The sequence below is a fragment of the Ammospiza caudacuta genome, chromosome 4 (genome assembly GCF_027887145.1).
Source record: "Ammospiza caudacuta isolate bAmmCau1 chromosome 4, bAmmCau1.pri, whole genome shotgun sequence".
NCBI classification, from domain to species: Eukaryota; Metazoa; Chordata; class Aves; order Passeriformes; family Passerellidae; genus Ammospiza; species Ammospiza caudacuta.
Genome location: NC_080596.1, coordinates 11383924 through 11399823, shown reverse-complemented (window position 1 = coordinate 11399823; position 15900 = coordinate 11383924).

Below are 15900 nucleotides of genomic sequence, written 5' to 3'. Positions count from 1 at the left end.
ACCATGCGACCAGTTCCAGGCCCCCAGAGGCGTGTAGGACTGAAATGTGGTGAGCAGGACTCACTACAAAAATCCTGTTCTGTGCAGGAGTCTTTAAATGAGAGAAACATCCCTCTTAGCTGCCTTATTATTATGTTGGAACTACGACAAGTCTGTTTAAAGAATAGATTTTGCTTCAGAAATTGCTTTGTCAAACTAAACACATTTGTTCAAATTATCGGTTTCAATTTTTTTTACTAGATTTTGCAAGTCCAGTGTACATAAAAGAGATACACTTAAATAGAGAGACTGACCTTTTCACTCTGCAAGCAGAGGTTTCAACAAAGTCATACCTGATTACAAGTTTCAGAAGATTTCAAAGGTTTTGAAAGACTCTGAGGTATTTGTGAAACAGAACCTGCCATTTTATGGCTTGTTCCGATGTTGACATGCACTGAGAGGCAAAGCAGGAGCTGGCACTCCGGCTAATCCAGCAAGCTGCCTCAGAAGCATAGCTGGAGACTCATAGGACTGGCTCACACAGACTAACAGTTGATGGTCTTTTGGCCAATCTCCTTACTCTGGTGTCTTCTGTTTTCTTTTCAAATGTAAAGTGAGGCTTTCTAACCAACATTATTACTGCTGTGTTAAGTATCTATGTCTGCACTATTTATTTCCAGTACAATCTGCAATAGCAGTGTAAATACCCCAGTTACAGTCTCTCAGACAACATAAATAAGTTGTTGCCTTGCACAGAATTTTGCAGATAATGTTGAAGAGGAGATACGCATGACTCAAAGATGGCACCAAGGATATTTCCCTTTCAATGAACCATGTTTCATTTAGAGGTTTCCTAAAAAAAAATACAGATTACTGACCCTCAAAGACCTGCTCCAAATGAAAGGAAATGTGCAGCAGTTTAACCAAAGGGCTGTTCAAATGAATTAAGACTGTATCAGAACAAGAACTTGGCCATTTTAATACACAGTTTTACATTAATGTAAACTGCTGGCACAATATTGATTCAACATGAGACACTATTAAATACTGCTGTCTAAAGTGAAGCATTTCCAAAATGATCATGAAAGTTCCAGAGTCTCTCCTGCTGCCAAATTAAATTAAATTTACTGCATTAACTTTATTTAAAAGTATCTCTTCAGCTGGGGGAGAAGTTTGGAGCCAGCTGCCCTACCTCTCAGCACATGTAAGTGATAAGGACAGGTGAATCTACACTATACAGTAGCTTCGTATTTCTTCTCCTAGAATCCATGTCACTTTCTATTTTTGAGAGCTGAGTGTTTACTGGGCTATGCTTCATCCCCCTCCTTCCTCTGTACCCTAACCCTGTAACCCAAGATGCTGGTGGCCGTGTTGGGTGCACAGTGCTCTGACCTTTTGTTCCTGGGCTTGGAAGCGCCTGGGTTTATCCGGCGAGGATTCCGGCTGGATTCCACCAACAGCCTTTCCTGACAGGCCTGGTGAACTTCTCAACAGAAATAGGGAAGGACCACGGCTTACCTCGGTTCACAGAGCAGCAGAGCTGGGCTCCTGTTGGGCTAGGGTGGTGCTGGATGTCTCTGAAATTACCCTGGATACACATGGGCTGGGCAGGGAATTACCAGTTAGCCTTGGGGTGACTGACCCACAGGGGGTGTGGGCACTGAACTCACTGTCTGGGCACCTTTCTCCAGTCTTTATTCAGGCAAAATACTTAGTGAACTTCTTATTTCACCTAGTAAAGACAGATCAAGCCCCTTGTGGAATCATCACATGTACTTGACGAGAAAAAGGTAATTTCCTAATTATTATGCCACTGTACATCACTCCACATACACACCTGACCCCAAAAAGACATCCAAAGAATGAATTTTATGATAAATGGGAGGATGGCCGAGTTATTTTGTCATTCCCATCTGGAGGGTGACCACCAAAACTGCCTGTGAGTTTTAGCTGTGTGTCAACTAAAGGATAAATCTGGAGCTAAAGCAGTGACCATTTGGTGACCTGGTTCACAGAATTAAAAATTGTCGGTGGAAACTTGACAAATGCTGCTATTTTTAGTAAAACCCTGGCTTTTTTATTGATTTAAAATCTTTCAGTCTGTCTAAAAGTAAAACCACAGATTTGCACCCTTTCTCCCGATTTCTGATGGGCATCTGAATTAATGTTTCCATATCTCCCTCATTTCAATTAAAAAACACATTATTTTCTATTTAAATTTTCTGTGACTATCCTAATCTGAAATATAAAAGGTTGTGTTCTTCTTCATATGCTACAACTCACAGAGGTGAGCACAATACACAGAAAAAAAAATCAGAAATATTCCTATCAACAGAAAAAAATCAGAAATGTTCCCATCAACTAGATAATCCACATTATTTTGAACCTCCTCTTTTCACAGTACTTGAGTTAATTTTGGCTTTGCCATACAGTAAAACTGTGCCTTACTGAATGGTTAGTTGCTGCTCAAAACAATGATTCCTCCCCCCCAGACCCCTGGCTGTCTTCCCACCCTTCCCCTTGGCCAGCAGGGGCACCCATCTGATGCAATGGAGAACCAAGTCAGGAAGCTCAGCTGGCAGAAAATCAATCACTCTTTTTTCATGGTTTAGTTTTCTGCTCTTATGGCTTGAAAAACTCACTGAGGATTCAGAAAACTGCAGAATCACACTAAAAAAAGCAGCACACTCTTAGACTGGTTCAAACATTTTCTGAAACTTCACATTTACTATTTGCCAAGAGTAGAGCTTTTTCTGGTATGACTAGAAATACTTCTATCTTGCCACTTTTTCAGGTCTCGTACATTACCCCTGGATTTTGACAGGTCTGGAAAGCTCAGTGGACAAGACTCATATTCCTTCTAGCACATATCTCCATAATTTGCTTTTCCTCCGCCTCCAAAACACATTTAATTATTCTCAAGGCAATGCTAAATTTGAAGACTCTTATACATAACTTACTATAAAGCAAAACCAAATTATTTTGCCTTTCAGGTATTTTAATGAATTGCTAATAGTTTTCCCAAGCAAAATTCTTTATTTTTAATCATTACCCTCTTTTTAAACTCATCCCTTCTGCAAGGATTCAAAGTTCTTTTTCATAAAGCCACAACCTGTCAGTGGTCACTTGAAATACAACCATTTTCTGTACATTTCATAGCCATATTTCATAGCAAATGTGTTGTTTTTTTTTTTTTTTAATATGGGACACATCAAAGAGTTTTTATTTATTCTTAGAGAATTGGCTTTGATCAAGTGTTCCTGAGAGTAACTGCTGATCATTCTAGTATTTCCAGTGACCAGCTGATGGTCTGTCCCAAAATCACTACAAAATAGATGGCAGCAGGGGAAGCCCAGTGGCAAGCTCTTGTTGAATTATGCTCCCTTCCCAGCTGAGCTGCCATTCCTAGGGTGGCTGTGAGAGGTAATAGACCTTTACATTTGGTTTGCCTGCCTGACCTGCCAGTTAACTGGTGGTTAACAGTTAATGCATTTCCCAACAGGGTTCTGTGATAAAGGAACCTGCTCATGGTTTCATAATGCATATTTCATTGCCATTGCTGTCTTCTTCAGTTAAAAGTCTGTCTTTTCCTATTTACAAGAGGGTTATAAATATTCACTGATTTTCATGCTCTGGAAAACAGTTGCTAATAAATAGCACAAATTGCAAGCCTTTTACCCACGTATGTGGCTGCTTTAGAGCTCAAAGTATCATCCTTGATAATGATGAGAAATGCTGGCCTGGCTTTTACATGTCTGATAAGTGTGCACAAAACAGCTGAGTGAATTAACAAACCAGGGCCAAAAGGCAAAGATCATGCATGGGACTAAGGTAGACAATGATCCTCCCTGAAACATGGTACTTGATCATTCATTTTGAAAAGGCACAATGACTTTGAAGCTCTGGCAGTATTTTCCATAGGGCTGAAATGTAAAGATGACAGATGTCCCGCTTGCTCACTATCTATTGTCACAGCAAATACAGTTTTCTTGTCACCACCTACAAATCCCAGGATACAGCTGCCTTTCCTCCCCCCCTCCCATTTATCCCTCCCTAACTCCACATTTCCTCACCACACCTGTTCTGCCAGAGCTCTCATCAGCTTCCCTCAGGATCACTGCCCCCAGTCTCTGATGAGCAGCAAGAGTTTCCTGAGCTCATCTCCAAAGCCCCTATCCTTCTCTTAATGGCTTATTATTGTATTGCTGCTAACTGCAAGGAACTGAACACACATTTTTATACAATACAAGAAGGAAAGAATTAATTTCTTGGATAAATCTGGAAATGAATGGTGTTGCAGGGAAAACATGTATTTGGGTCAGGATTTCACTGATGTGCTGCTGATTTTTATTGGTATCAATAGGAATCTGTGTAAGGATCTTAGTTCTCCTGTAAAGCTTAAAGCAGGGCAAGGAGATAACAACAACTAAATGATGCTCATAAAAAAAGACAAGAAAATTATTACAACACTGGCAGAGATCATTTTGCGAACAGTCAACTTATTTTGATTTTAGACTGATTTGATTTTGTTTCCTACTGCTCTGGCTTGGAAGACTTTTCATGCAGGTGTGCTACATCTGGTCTGAAACTATTCTCCAGACTCCAGCAATGATGTTCGTGCTTTCCCCCTGTAAGGCTCCTCTAGACCTGAAGGCACAATTTTCCATGACTCCATCACAGTCCACAGATGTTCTTGCTAAAGTTCCACCTTCCTACTCCCTTACAATCCATTTGTCAAATGGAAATTCTCAACCTCAGCTGCTTTACTCACAGATTAAATGAAACAGGCTATGCTACAGAGCACAGCTAAGATCTAGGTATCACCAAGTGACTCATTTTCAGTTCTTGAAGCAGCACAGTACACTGAACATTAGCACCCAATACTAAACAAGATTTTACATCTCTGTGTCACCAAGCTGACGCAGCTGTGCTGCTTCCAGCACTCCTGCAAGCATCCCTGCATGGCCCTGTCCTGTGGCATGTGGATAATTCCTGTCAGCATCCACCCTGTAGCTCTGCACCATCTGAGACATACCTACCCTGGCTGCTCTGGGCATCTGACACACGAGTGCAGGACTCCGGCTCAGCTGCCTAAACCCTCCTCAGCGACTTTGCATCTTCCACAGCAACAAAAGGTGCACTTCTCTTCAAGCATCACCTCTAGTTATAGAGCTCCCTTGCTGCAAAGGACTCCCTTTCTAAGGAGTAGGAGGTAAACATCTGTGTCTCCTCCTGCCCTTCCCCTGAGGTTTTATCATTCTCCTCTCTTCTCTCTTGGTTACAGCAGATAAGATGGATTCAGCCAGTCAGCAGACTCTGCTGCTCATGAAGCTGTGTAGTTCTGCTTTTGCCCTGTACTGGATGTCCTCTTTTCAACTCAGGAAAAAAACTTGTTTTAGTGTCAGAACTGGCTGACTAAACATTTCAGTAATAAGATTAAGTGTAGTCCGCCTTCCTGCACATCTCTCATCCTGGTGGGGCTACATGAGCCCTTTACACTTACAATACCAGCAGTCACAGAGACACATGACATATACACAGAAGCCATTCCAAACAACCCACATCCTCTGCTATCCTGGTGGTCACTCTGTGGTGAATGGAAATCATATGACAGGTCTTTGACCAAGATAGCACATCTCCCACGTCTTTCTTTTCATCATCAAAAAAGTATTGCGTTAATAAGAAAAGTCACAAGTCATCAAATAATGTAACTGCAAATTTGTATTTCTCAGACTGTTTGGCTTTAAAAGAAGTCTGTGTTCACAGGCTGAAAACACCCAACAGACATAAATACCCACAGTCCACCCAGAGGCAATTCCCACCAGGGAATTTTTCCACGTGCCCTAGAGGACAATGTATCTAAGTAAAATGTAGAGCAGTGAGGTTCCATCCAAAAATCAGCAAAGGAGAGGTCCTCCCAAAAAGCAAAACCAGGTAAGAATTAAAGCTTAGCAGACTCTTTCCAAGGATATATGTCAAATGTATGGTGAAAGCGCTTCCTGAAACGTGTCAGAAACAACCTTCTGGCAGGTACCAAAAAGTTTCAATTCCACGGTGTGTGCAAGTCCTTCAGGTTGGAGGGATGGAGCAGGTAGCACCTCTAGAGGAGGAGCTCTCTAATCACCAGGCTCCTCTTGCCTCCCTACCCACAGAGATATAAAAACTCACCTCAGCAGTGCCATCCCAGGGCTTGCATAACTGAAGCAGTGAAACCCAACGGGATCTTGCTCCTCTAAGCATTGCCACAGAACAAGCAATGATGATGTACTTTTAATAATGGTAACCTCAAAAAGAATACTCGGTAATCAATAAGAAAATACAGATGTGAAATGGGAATCATCACAGGCCACTGCCGTCAGAGGTTGTGTGGAGGTCAATTAGCATGGGGCTTAAACCTTGTGTGGGAACCCAGAGTGCTCCACAGAACCCAAGGATGTTTCCTGCAGGGCAGACATATCACAGAGCTGCCTAGAATAAGTCACATCCAAGTCCCCAGTACAAAACAGGAAAATATGTACAGGGCAAGGGAGTGTCAGTTACAAAAAGTCTCTAATAAAATCTTTTAAAGCCATGTTATGGTGAAGCAGCTACAAGTTGCAGCAACCTCCTTTGTCCACTGGTACTTAATCTACGTACCATTTCATAAACGAGCACAAGGGAATACAGGAGACTTTTCAGGCAGATATAATTTGTTCTGAATTTATTAGGGCAACACAACAACTCAAAGATCACCACCTAAAATTCAGAGAACAAATGTGGTTCCACTGTGTGCACTAAGGAAGTCTATTGACACTTGTCATGTGAGAGAAAAGCCTTAAATGACATCTCCAAACAGGGTACCCCCTGTGATGCATTTCTGGATACCAATCACAGCTGGGCCACCAAAACCTGGGACTCATGTGTACCCACACCATAAAGTAGTTTCTATCTCAGGTCAGGAACAAAGCTTTGGATTGTACTCCAAGTTTATCCTCAATGGATGACTGGTCTTTCTAACCCTGTGGGACGTTTTTTATTTAGGGACACTTTCCTCAGTGTAGGAAGTGAAAAAAAAAAATCAACACTAACTGAATATCCTTCCTCCAGTTAAGTACTAAATTAATAAATTCCTAAAATTTTTCCTTCTCCTCACCATTTCTGATGGGACAGTCACTCAGACAGAATACACCTGAGTCCAGCTGCACTGGGGCTGCTGCAGCTTCATTGCCATGTGCCTGTTTGTCCTGCTCTGTGCAGAACTTGCTTCTGCCCTCGGTGCCAGCTTGAACTGCCACAAAAAGTAACATGCTTTGTCTCCCAGACTATCTACCCACGTTATTACAGCCAGACCTGTCCAGCTGAGGAGAGCACGCTCCTCCTCAGGGAGAGGATGTGACTCCGTGGGGATAGCAAGCAAGGTTATCCCAGGACAGGCAGCAGACCAAAAACAACAAATTGCGTCAGCATGGAAAAGGATTGGGCAGGAGCAGAGGGTGTGTCAGGGCACGCTCCCAGGCACAGAAAAGCTCAGAATAAACAGGGAGAAAGTTGCTGGCCCCGGTTTGAATAAAGGCCTTGGAAATGCAAAGAAATGGGCAACACTAATGAGGGCACCAGCATTTCCCTGCAAGCAGAAAACTCGGGAGGAGGGTGGAGGAGAAGGAAAGGAAAGCCGGATGTGGAAAACTGTGGAAAACTGTGGAAAAGTGGCAATGACAGCTTTAGAAAGAAAGTAATCTGAAACCTCAGTCAGACAGAAATGAACAGCACAGTTGGGCAGGAATTTGGTGATAGGGTTTTGCGTGATAAAATTTAATTAATGCAAAATCTACTTTGGGTGTAACCAAAATGCTGAGGAGTCATTAACTTGGATATGGTGTGGCAGAAACAGAGGCTGCCCTTGTCCCAAGGAGGTTACAAATTGCCCTTGGGCCATTTGCAAACAGATGGGCAACAGGGGGGATGGAGGGGCACCATCGGGCTGGTCTCAGCACCAGAGCTGAATCCAGTCCTCTGGTTTTGAAGGGACCACAGGATTTTAAAGTGAGTTGTGCTAGGAAAAGAATAACGTGATATTTCAGCAGAAGTATATGGGGCACAAGCAAAAAGGCTAACAGACATGAAAATCTGACAGAGCTCCTTTCAAAATTTACCAAGGGAGAAAGTTTAGCACAATGAACTAATTGGAGAGAGCTGGAGTAACCATTTCAGTAATATATGAGTTGTGAAGGAGGGTGAGGGGATGATCTCGCAGTCTACATTTCAGGAAATAGAAGAGACAGAGCTTGCCAACAAACCAGTAAGCAGGATGTACTGTGCTTAAACTTTCAACAAAATGTTGCTGCAATTTTTTTTCCTACAGAAAGTGTCTTTTGACAAAAGCATTTAAAAAGTCATTGTTACCCTGAAATTATCTAGAATTAAAAAAAAATTGTAAAAATTTTGGTGAATGCTTGCTGCTGACAGTCCCTAGTGGTGTTAGTACGATGCAGAATTGACAATTAGATCTTAATTTTATTCCTAGCATAGTGATAAGGCTGCTACATAACTTTAAGCTAGTCACTTTACCATTTGAACATGACATGCTTTGAAATGCTCAGGGTGTTGAGAGAGGTCTTTTCTACAGGCACTGATAAGAAAACATTCTTCTTCCTATTGTCATTTATTTCCCTTTCACTTTTAAAGAGACCTGTACAGGACTTAGCTGTAATAAGCTGTTACATAAATTTCCATCCAAGTGAAACAGCAGACTCTTAATGCCTTAAAATATACTAGGGTGAAAACCTTTCCACCTAGGGAAGTGCATCTTAGAGATTGAAGTATTTTATGGGGCCTCTATCAATTCTTTTTCTCCTTTTGCTTCCAGACAGGTGCCAGCAGAGACACCTCCAGGTTTTGTCAGGAATTTTTCTAAAACCATATACACAGAAACCCTGGCAAAGTCCACATGGTTTCCTCTACCTCTGCAATCTAGGCTTTGACTTCTAATTTAAAAACATCAGTCATAATTTCAGTACTACTTGGTTCTGATCTGCATATCTACTGTATTTTAAATAATCTATTCCTTTTAGTCATTGAATTCCATGCTCACCATCAGATGTACTGTGGATGTTGAATCAAAACACTGAAGCCTTATTTTTTTATCTTTCTAGGTAAGCACTGTAGTTCTGTGTAATTCATATGACTTTTTAAAACTCCATATTTTTTTCCCTTTTATGAGCTATGTATAAAATCCACATGTATACTCACACAGACACACACACATTGACTTTTTAGTTGACCTAGTCTATGTAAAATGCTTTGAAATTTTTGGCTGGATTGATCCTCAGAAGTGTTACTCTCTTGCATGGTTTTAAGCCCTGAAGTCTCAATTGGAAAATTAATTTGAGTAAAAAACACGTACAGAAAAATCCTTCACACACTTATACTGTAGCAACAAGAAAAAACGATGCAAATATACTCACAGCTGTAATATTTCATGTACATATTTATCTACAAAGCAGTCTGAGATTTCAGCTCGCTGCTTTAGAGCTGGACTTTCCTTCCCAGAACGAATAACATTGCAGGGACTGCCATCCAGTGGGGAGCAACAGCTTGACAGGGGATTGGAGCTGCAGAAAGGTAAAATTCAAAGGTGTCAAGGTTGAAAAAGATTGAGTAGTAGCTAATGACAATGCTGGAAGTACTAATGATAGAAGGAATTTCCTTACAAGCTTCAGATATTTTTGACAGTTTTTAAGTACAAGTCATTTATTTTCCAAATGTAGGTGCACAAAGGCAGTACCTTGTAGTGACCATGCAAAGCAGGTAAAATTGGGCTTGTTCAGTCACAGCCTAGTGAACAAGCAGTGGTTAAATATAATCCTTAGACACATCCAAAATACTACAAGTATTATTTCCCTCTTTGCATGGGTCTGTCTCCATTGATTTCAGTGAAGTGTAGCCTGGGTTTACCTAGGTATTAGATGAGACTAAAAAATATTTAAGGTAACTGTGTTTCTGCTGCCTTTTAAAACACTAGAGGGAAACAACTTCCTCATATATTGGAGATAATTCCTCCTTAGGCTATGAAACCAAACTATGATTCAAATATAGTTTGTTAATAATTTTGTTATTTAGCAGTGGCTTTAAGCATTGTGTACCTTTAAAGAAATCTGATGGAATGTTCAATTTCCCTGGTTTTATGACCTTTCATATTTATTGCCTTGTCTACTACATATATGAATCTTGATAATTGTGACAGATTTTTCTTTGTTTGTTCTATTGTGTACAGACCATATGTTGTCTATGCTCATAAAACACTCAGTAACTGCATGTGCAGAAAAACAGTTTTTTCATGTTACTTGCTAAGAAACTTAAGAACCTGCAGGTCATCCCTGCAGAGGTGTTTTTAAATCCAGCCCCAGGAAACAACTGCCTCCTTTCCTTAGAGTTGTGATGAAGCTTTGGCAGGGTTCTCAGATGTATTTGGCAGTTAACTTACACTGATTTAAACAAAAATTATGTACCTGAATTCCATGAGGATCCTGCCTTGACTGCTGTTGATGTAGGTTTTGGCGTGCCTTCGTTGGCTCCCTGGTGTAGTGATTGGGAATGCAGTAGGATTTTTATTGTTTTCAGGATGAGTCATGCAGGCAGAAGCACAACAGATGGTGCAGAGTGTAGAACAATAAAGACAAAGATATGAGACAGCTAAGAGAAAACTGGAACAGACAAAGAAACAACCAGAGGATGAGAGAGGCTGAAAGCAGGAGAGAAGCCAGGAGGTTAAGCTTTGTCACAGATAGCAGAAGCTAATGAAGTGTGGAGTCAGTGCAGGGTAAAGTAGCTCAAACAATGGCTAGCAGGGAAAACTGAAGGACCTGTAGTCAGAGTAGAAGGAACAGAGGTAGGAATACCAAGAGGAGCAAGGCTCATAGACAGCCAGGTGGCTGCTGGGGCTAAGTGATGGATTTCAGTGTGATAAAAGAGCAAGTACCAGTGAGGAGGAATAAGGAAGTGGAAGAGCTGAGGAGACTGATAAATAATACCCTTTGAAGGTAGAAATTCCACAGCAGTTAGAAAGACAGCAATCAAAACCAACAGTAGTATCCTGAAACTCAGAATTCTGGAATGACAGCAAAGAAACAAGGGATGGCAGCTGCTGAAAGACAACAGGATAAAGACCTTGAATAAGCCCAGACCAGCATCAGGCAAGCAGAAGGAGATGAAACACAGCATTCAGAGCTGGTTTAACAACCAGCTGTAACAGAGAGAGGTAGACACACTTGGGGAAAACACAAAAGAAGTTAAATTCCACAGGTCAGTGAAGCACAGTTGCTGAAAGGAGGTGTCTGGAGAAGTTGGTGTAATTGAGAAATGTGTCAGTATCTTACTGCTCCAGCTCAAAGAGGGGAAAAACAGAGAAAAAGCTCCATCAGCAAAATATTTTCTAGAAGTATCACAGGCTCCTTCCTCCCACTCATCACCCTGTTCTAATACAGCAGGTATACTGACAGCTGTCTAATTATAACACATCTTAGGTGAAGGACTAAGATGAAAATTCGAAAAGAAAAAGGCCTTAATCATTCCTCCATACACTTCTACTTTCCTTACCCCAACAGCTAATTCCTTTTCCTGTTCTGGCAGTTAATGGAGCTACTTTCTGCTGTCATGTCTAGCTCATATGACCACTTGATTTTTCAGACTGAACCAAGGCCAGCAGCATTCTGTCCTACAACTGCACTGCAGGGATATTTTTAAAGGACAGGTTTAGCTATTTACAAAATAGTTCAACAACTATTTTTAAAGACACAGAGCTTTGGTGTTTGGAAGGTGAAGTGTTTTGTTCTCAGCCATGGAATAATAAAGAGAGGCAGTCACTGAAAGACACCTCAAGAAACCAGTCACTCATCCCAAAACAAGCCAAAGGTATCTGCAAATTTTAACAGGCATTTGCCAAGCCTGTTCTTAAAAATACTGTCATTGGCACAGACTATCTCATCCAGTGGCAAATTATTTTACCCTTATATTCTTCTAGTATTACCCCAATTCCTTCTTACTGCTAGTGAAGCTGTATCTACTATTGATGCAGAAACAAAATTGCTTAGTTAATTTTCATGCTTAATTTTATGCCTCCTGTACTTGGAAGTGAAAAGTTTTGCCAGTGTCTCCATGTGATGTTGTACTGCTGCACAAAAGGCAATCTGCTCTCCTCTTCAGCTTGTGGTGCAGCAGAGCCCAAGGACTTACTCACACCCCACATTTTGTCAGCTATTTTCCTTGAGTAGCATTGATACTTTGCACTTGTTCCCAGAAGGAATAAACCAGCCTAGTTTTTTATAGCACTCATTGATTTGTTAGGATCACTATGCATCCTAATTCTGTCCTCCTAGCAGTCTTTGAGTTTTATGATGTCTGCTGATTTAGTCAGCACACTGTATTCAATAGAGGTCAGTGGGTGTTGAACAAAACTAGCCACAGGACAGACCTAAAAAGTAAGATATCTTTCCACTTTGATATAAAGACATCAACTAATCAGAAAACACTCTCTGAAAATGTTTCTCAAAGTACTTTGGAATTCAAGTTATAGCTGTTTTAGCTAAGCCAAGTTTCCAAAACATTCTAGACAGTATCAAAATCTACAGCCCAAACATCTGATTTTCTTCTATCCATGGAACCCATAACTCTCATATATGCCTTTATCTTCATATGACTTATTCTTTAAAAATCCAAGTTGGCTACTCATCTTTTTGCCATTTTCTTCCAGGTGCTTAAAATGCTTCCCCCACATGCAAAAACCTCTTCTTCCAACTGCAGTTATGCTTATTTTTTATTATTCCACATTCCTCAGTCTCCATCTGCATTTAAAGACAAATGATACACTGTAAATCTGAATGTAGTAAACTTATTATCTATCATCCAGGATCTGTCAGAAATACCTAAAAATTCTTAAATTATTTAAGCTGTCTACAAAGTAATGAGAAAAAGTTTAACTTCCACAGTTTATTTTAGAATAATACAACCAGTCTGAGTTCTTTCACACTTTTTCTTTCCCTGTTTCCCACTAAAAGCATAACATTTCCACCAACAACAAAGGGAAACCAGTATCCCTATTCACACTGATCTCTGTAGTGAAAACTGATACCAAAAAGAGAAGGAAATTACAAATGTCAGTCTTTCACAAGCGTTAGGCAGCAGATGATACCATATTGACCCGATTTACTCAGAGATAAATACTATTTCTTCCAGCCTGCAGGTAGAGCAGTCTAAGAACTTTGACATTTATAGAGCCCATATGGGATAGCTACATAATGAAGTGTAACTCCATCCCATGCCTGAAGAACATTAGTAACTAAACTGATATCATCAAACAGGAGCTCAGCAAATTGCCTTATGGACTCAAGACACTGGACAGCAGAATGCAGTGCCCTGCATCTGCATCTCTAATTAAAACACAGCAGAAGTCAGACATGCCTGACTCCCACTACAGTGCCACAGCTGCTGCTCTGAAATGAGCTCATGGTCTCTGTCCAGTTCTTGGCTGACAGGTATCCATGTCAAGCAAAACGGACACCAGCACAAATAGTTTTTACCAAAGAAATCAAATCACCTAAAAACCCCCAAATTCCTACTAGCCACTTCCTGTGAAACGCTACCCTTTGAAAAGAGTTTGATGCATTAGTTATATTTTTTGTTGTCACTAAAATCCAGATCTCTCCAGAGTTCTCCAAACATTAGTATAGCTGAGAAATCTTAATGTGATTGCAAAGTATTACAAAACATTCTTCTGACATTTCTACTGTAACTGATCCACTTAATTTCTTCTAATTGTTTCGATCCTCTTTTACTATGTTCTGGAAGAAATATATTCTAAAGAAACTGCAGTGCTGAAAAGTAGCAATTAGAAATTCTGAAAATAGGCCAGTTATTGCCGCAACCCTTTTTGGGAAAATCATAAAGATATAGGAAAAATACAATAATCACATTCACAAACAAGCAATACCAGTTACAGTATCACAGACATTGCTATGCTGTAGGAAAACAGTTTTCATTGCATGCAGGATTTCCATATGTGTCAGGGAGAAAAAAAAAAGAGAACTGTCTTCCCCATAGGCACATTGGCTCCCCGTACTGAAGGCAGCAGAAGAGATTTAGGGTTGTCTCAGGTTATAAGATTGTATCTCTTAAGAAGTCAAACTCAGAGTGCTTTCTAATTAAAATACTAAGAACATATATTTAGTCCCATTTCTTCAAAATGGTTGAATCATCCTCATTCTTCCACAAATTTTTTCAGTGACACGAATCTTCCAAATATGTGTCAGTTCTTGGAGAAGTAAGGAGTGGGATTAGTGGGACTGCTGCACTGGACTCCCAGAGGGCAGATTTTGGCCTGCTCATGGCCCAGACTGGCAGAGTCCCCTGGGGCACAGAGGAGTCCAGGAAGGCCTGGCATTCCTCAAGAAGGAAATTGTAAAGATGCAGAAGCAGGCCATCCTGACATGCCTAAAGACAAGACAAGCAGGAAGCAGGCTGAACATCACAACAAAAAGGAGAGTTTATGACCTTTGCAAGGAGCAGTGGCAACTCAGGAGGAGTACAAAAATGTCAAGAGGACATGCAGGGAGAAAATTAGAAGGGTCCAAGTCCACTTAGACTTTAAGCTGGCTGCTGCTATAAAAGACAACTGAAAATTACAACTAAACATACATTAGCAACAAGAGTCTAAGGAGAATCTCCATCCTTTACTGAATCTGGAGTGAAACGTAGTGACAAAGGATGAGGAGAAGACTGAGGTACTTCACAGCTTCTTCACCTTAGTCACTAATAACAAGTCATTCTGTGGGTAGCCAGCTCTCTGAGCTGGAAGACAGGGATGGGGGGCAGAATGAAGCCCCCATAATCCAAGGGAAAACGGTCAGTGACCTGCTGTAGCACTTGGGCACACACAGATCTACGAGCCTGGATGGAATCCATCCAGGGATCCTCAGCAGAGGCAATTGGTAGAATTGCTCACTGAGCCACTTCCCATCACTTACCAGCACCTCTGCATCTGGAGGTATTTAATTTAAAAGACATGGAGATGTGACACTCGGGGACATGGTTTGGTGGTGGGCTTGGCAATGCTAGGTTGATAGTTGGATTTAATAATCTCATAGATCTTTTCCAACCTAAATGATTCTATGATTCTGTTACAGTCCCACAACATGCAGGAGTCTGGAAAATGCATTGAGGGAAAAAAAAAAAAAAAAACAAAAACGTCAGAATGTCTGTTCTTTTTCATCTAGATGTATTTTTCAACTTAACTCGATTAAGTATAAAATCATTTAAGGGTTTATATATGTATATACTAACTTTCAAAAGCTACACAAGTTATATATGTCTTCCTGACTATACTGACTAGGCATCATCTCTCAGAGATTATACTGAAGCCATGCATTCAGTATTTTCTCTATCAAGACAGCCAGAAAATCAAGACCTCTACACTTCAGCCTGACTCTTTCTGTTGCACTTGGAAGCAGGCCAAATTTCTGGTTTCAATCAGCAAAGATGTGTTCCTGTAAGCTCTGCTTTACCTTGACCTTGTTTTTAACCTCTCACCCATGATCCAGTTCAGTTGAACCTTGAAGATATGAACATGAAACACAGATGGATATTGTCACCAGTTACAGAGTTTTCTTTCAGTCATTGAAACATTCTTATTACTATTCCAAGCCCCTACTTTAGAGGCCACCTGCTGTTACCTATAAAAAAACAGCAGACAAATACAGAAAATACCAGCCTTTCTTTCCTGCAAAGGGGATTAATCTAACACACTGCAATACTTCTTCTTTGCAGTTTATTTGACTCAGTAGAAATTTTACCTTGGGTGACAAAGAAGCCTCCAAACCGCTTTCAAAATTAACCAGTCTCCAGTAGCACATTCTGCCATCTTCCAACCTACCATGTGCCTCATTTCTGGGT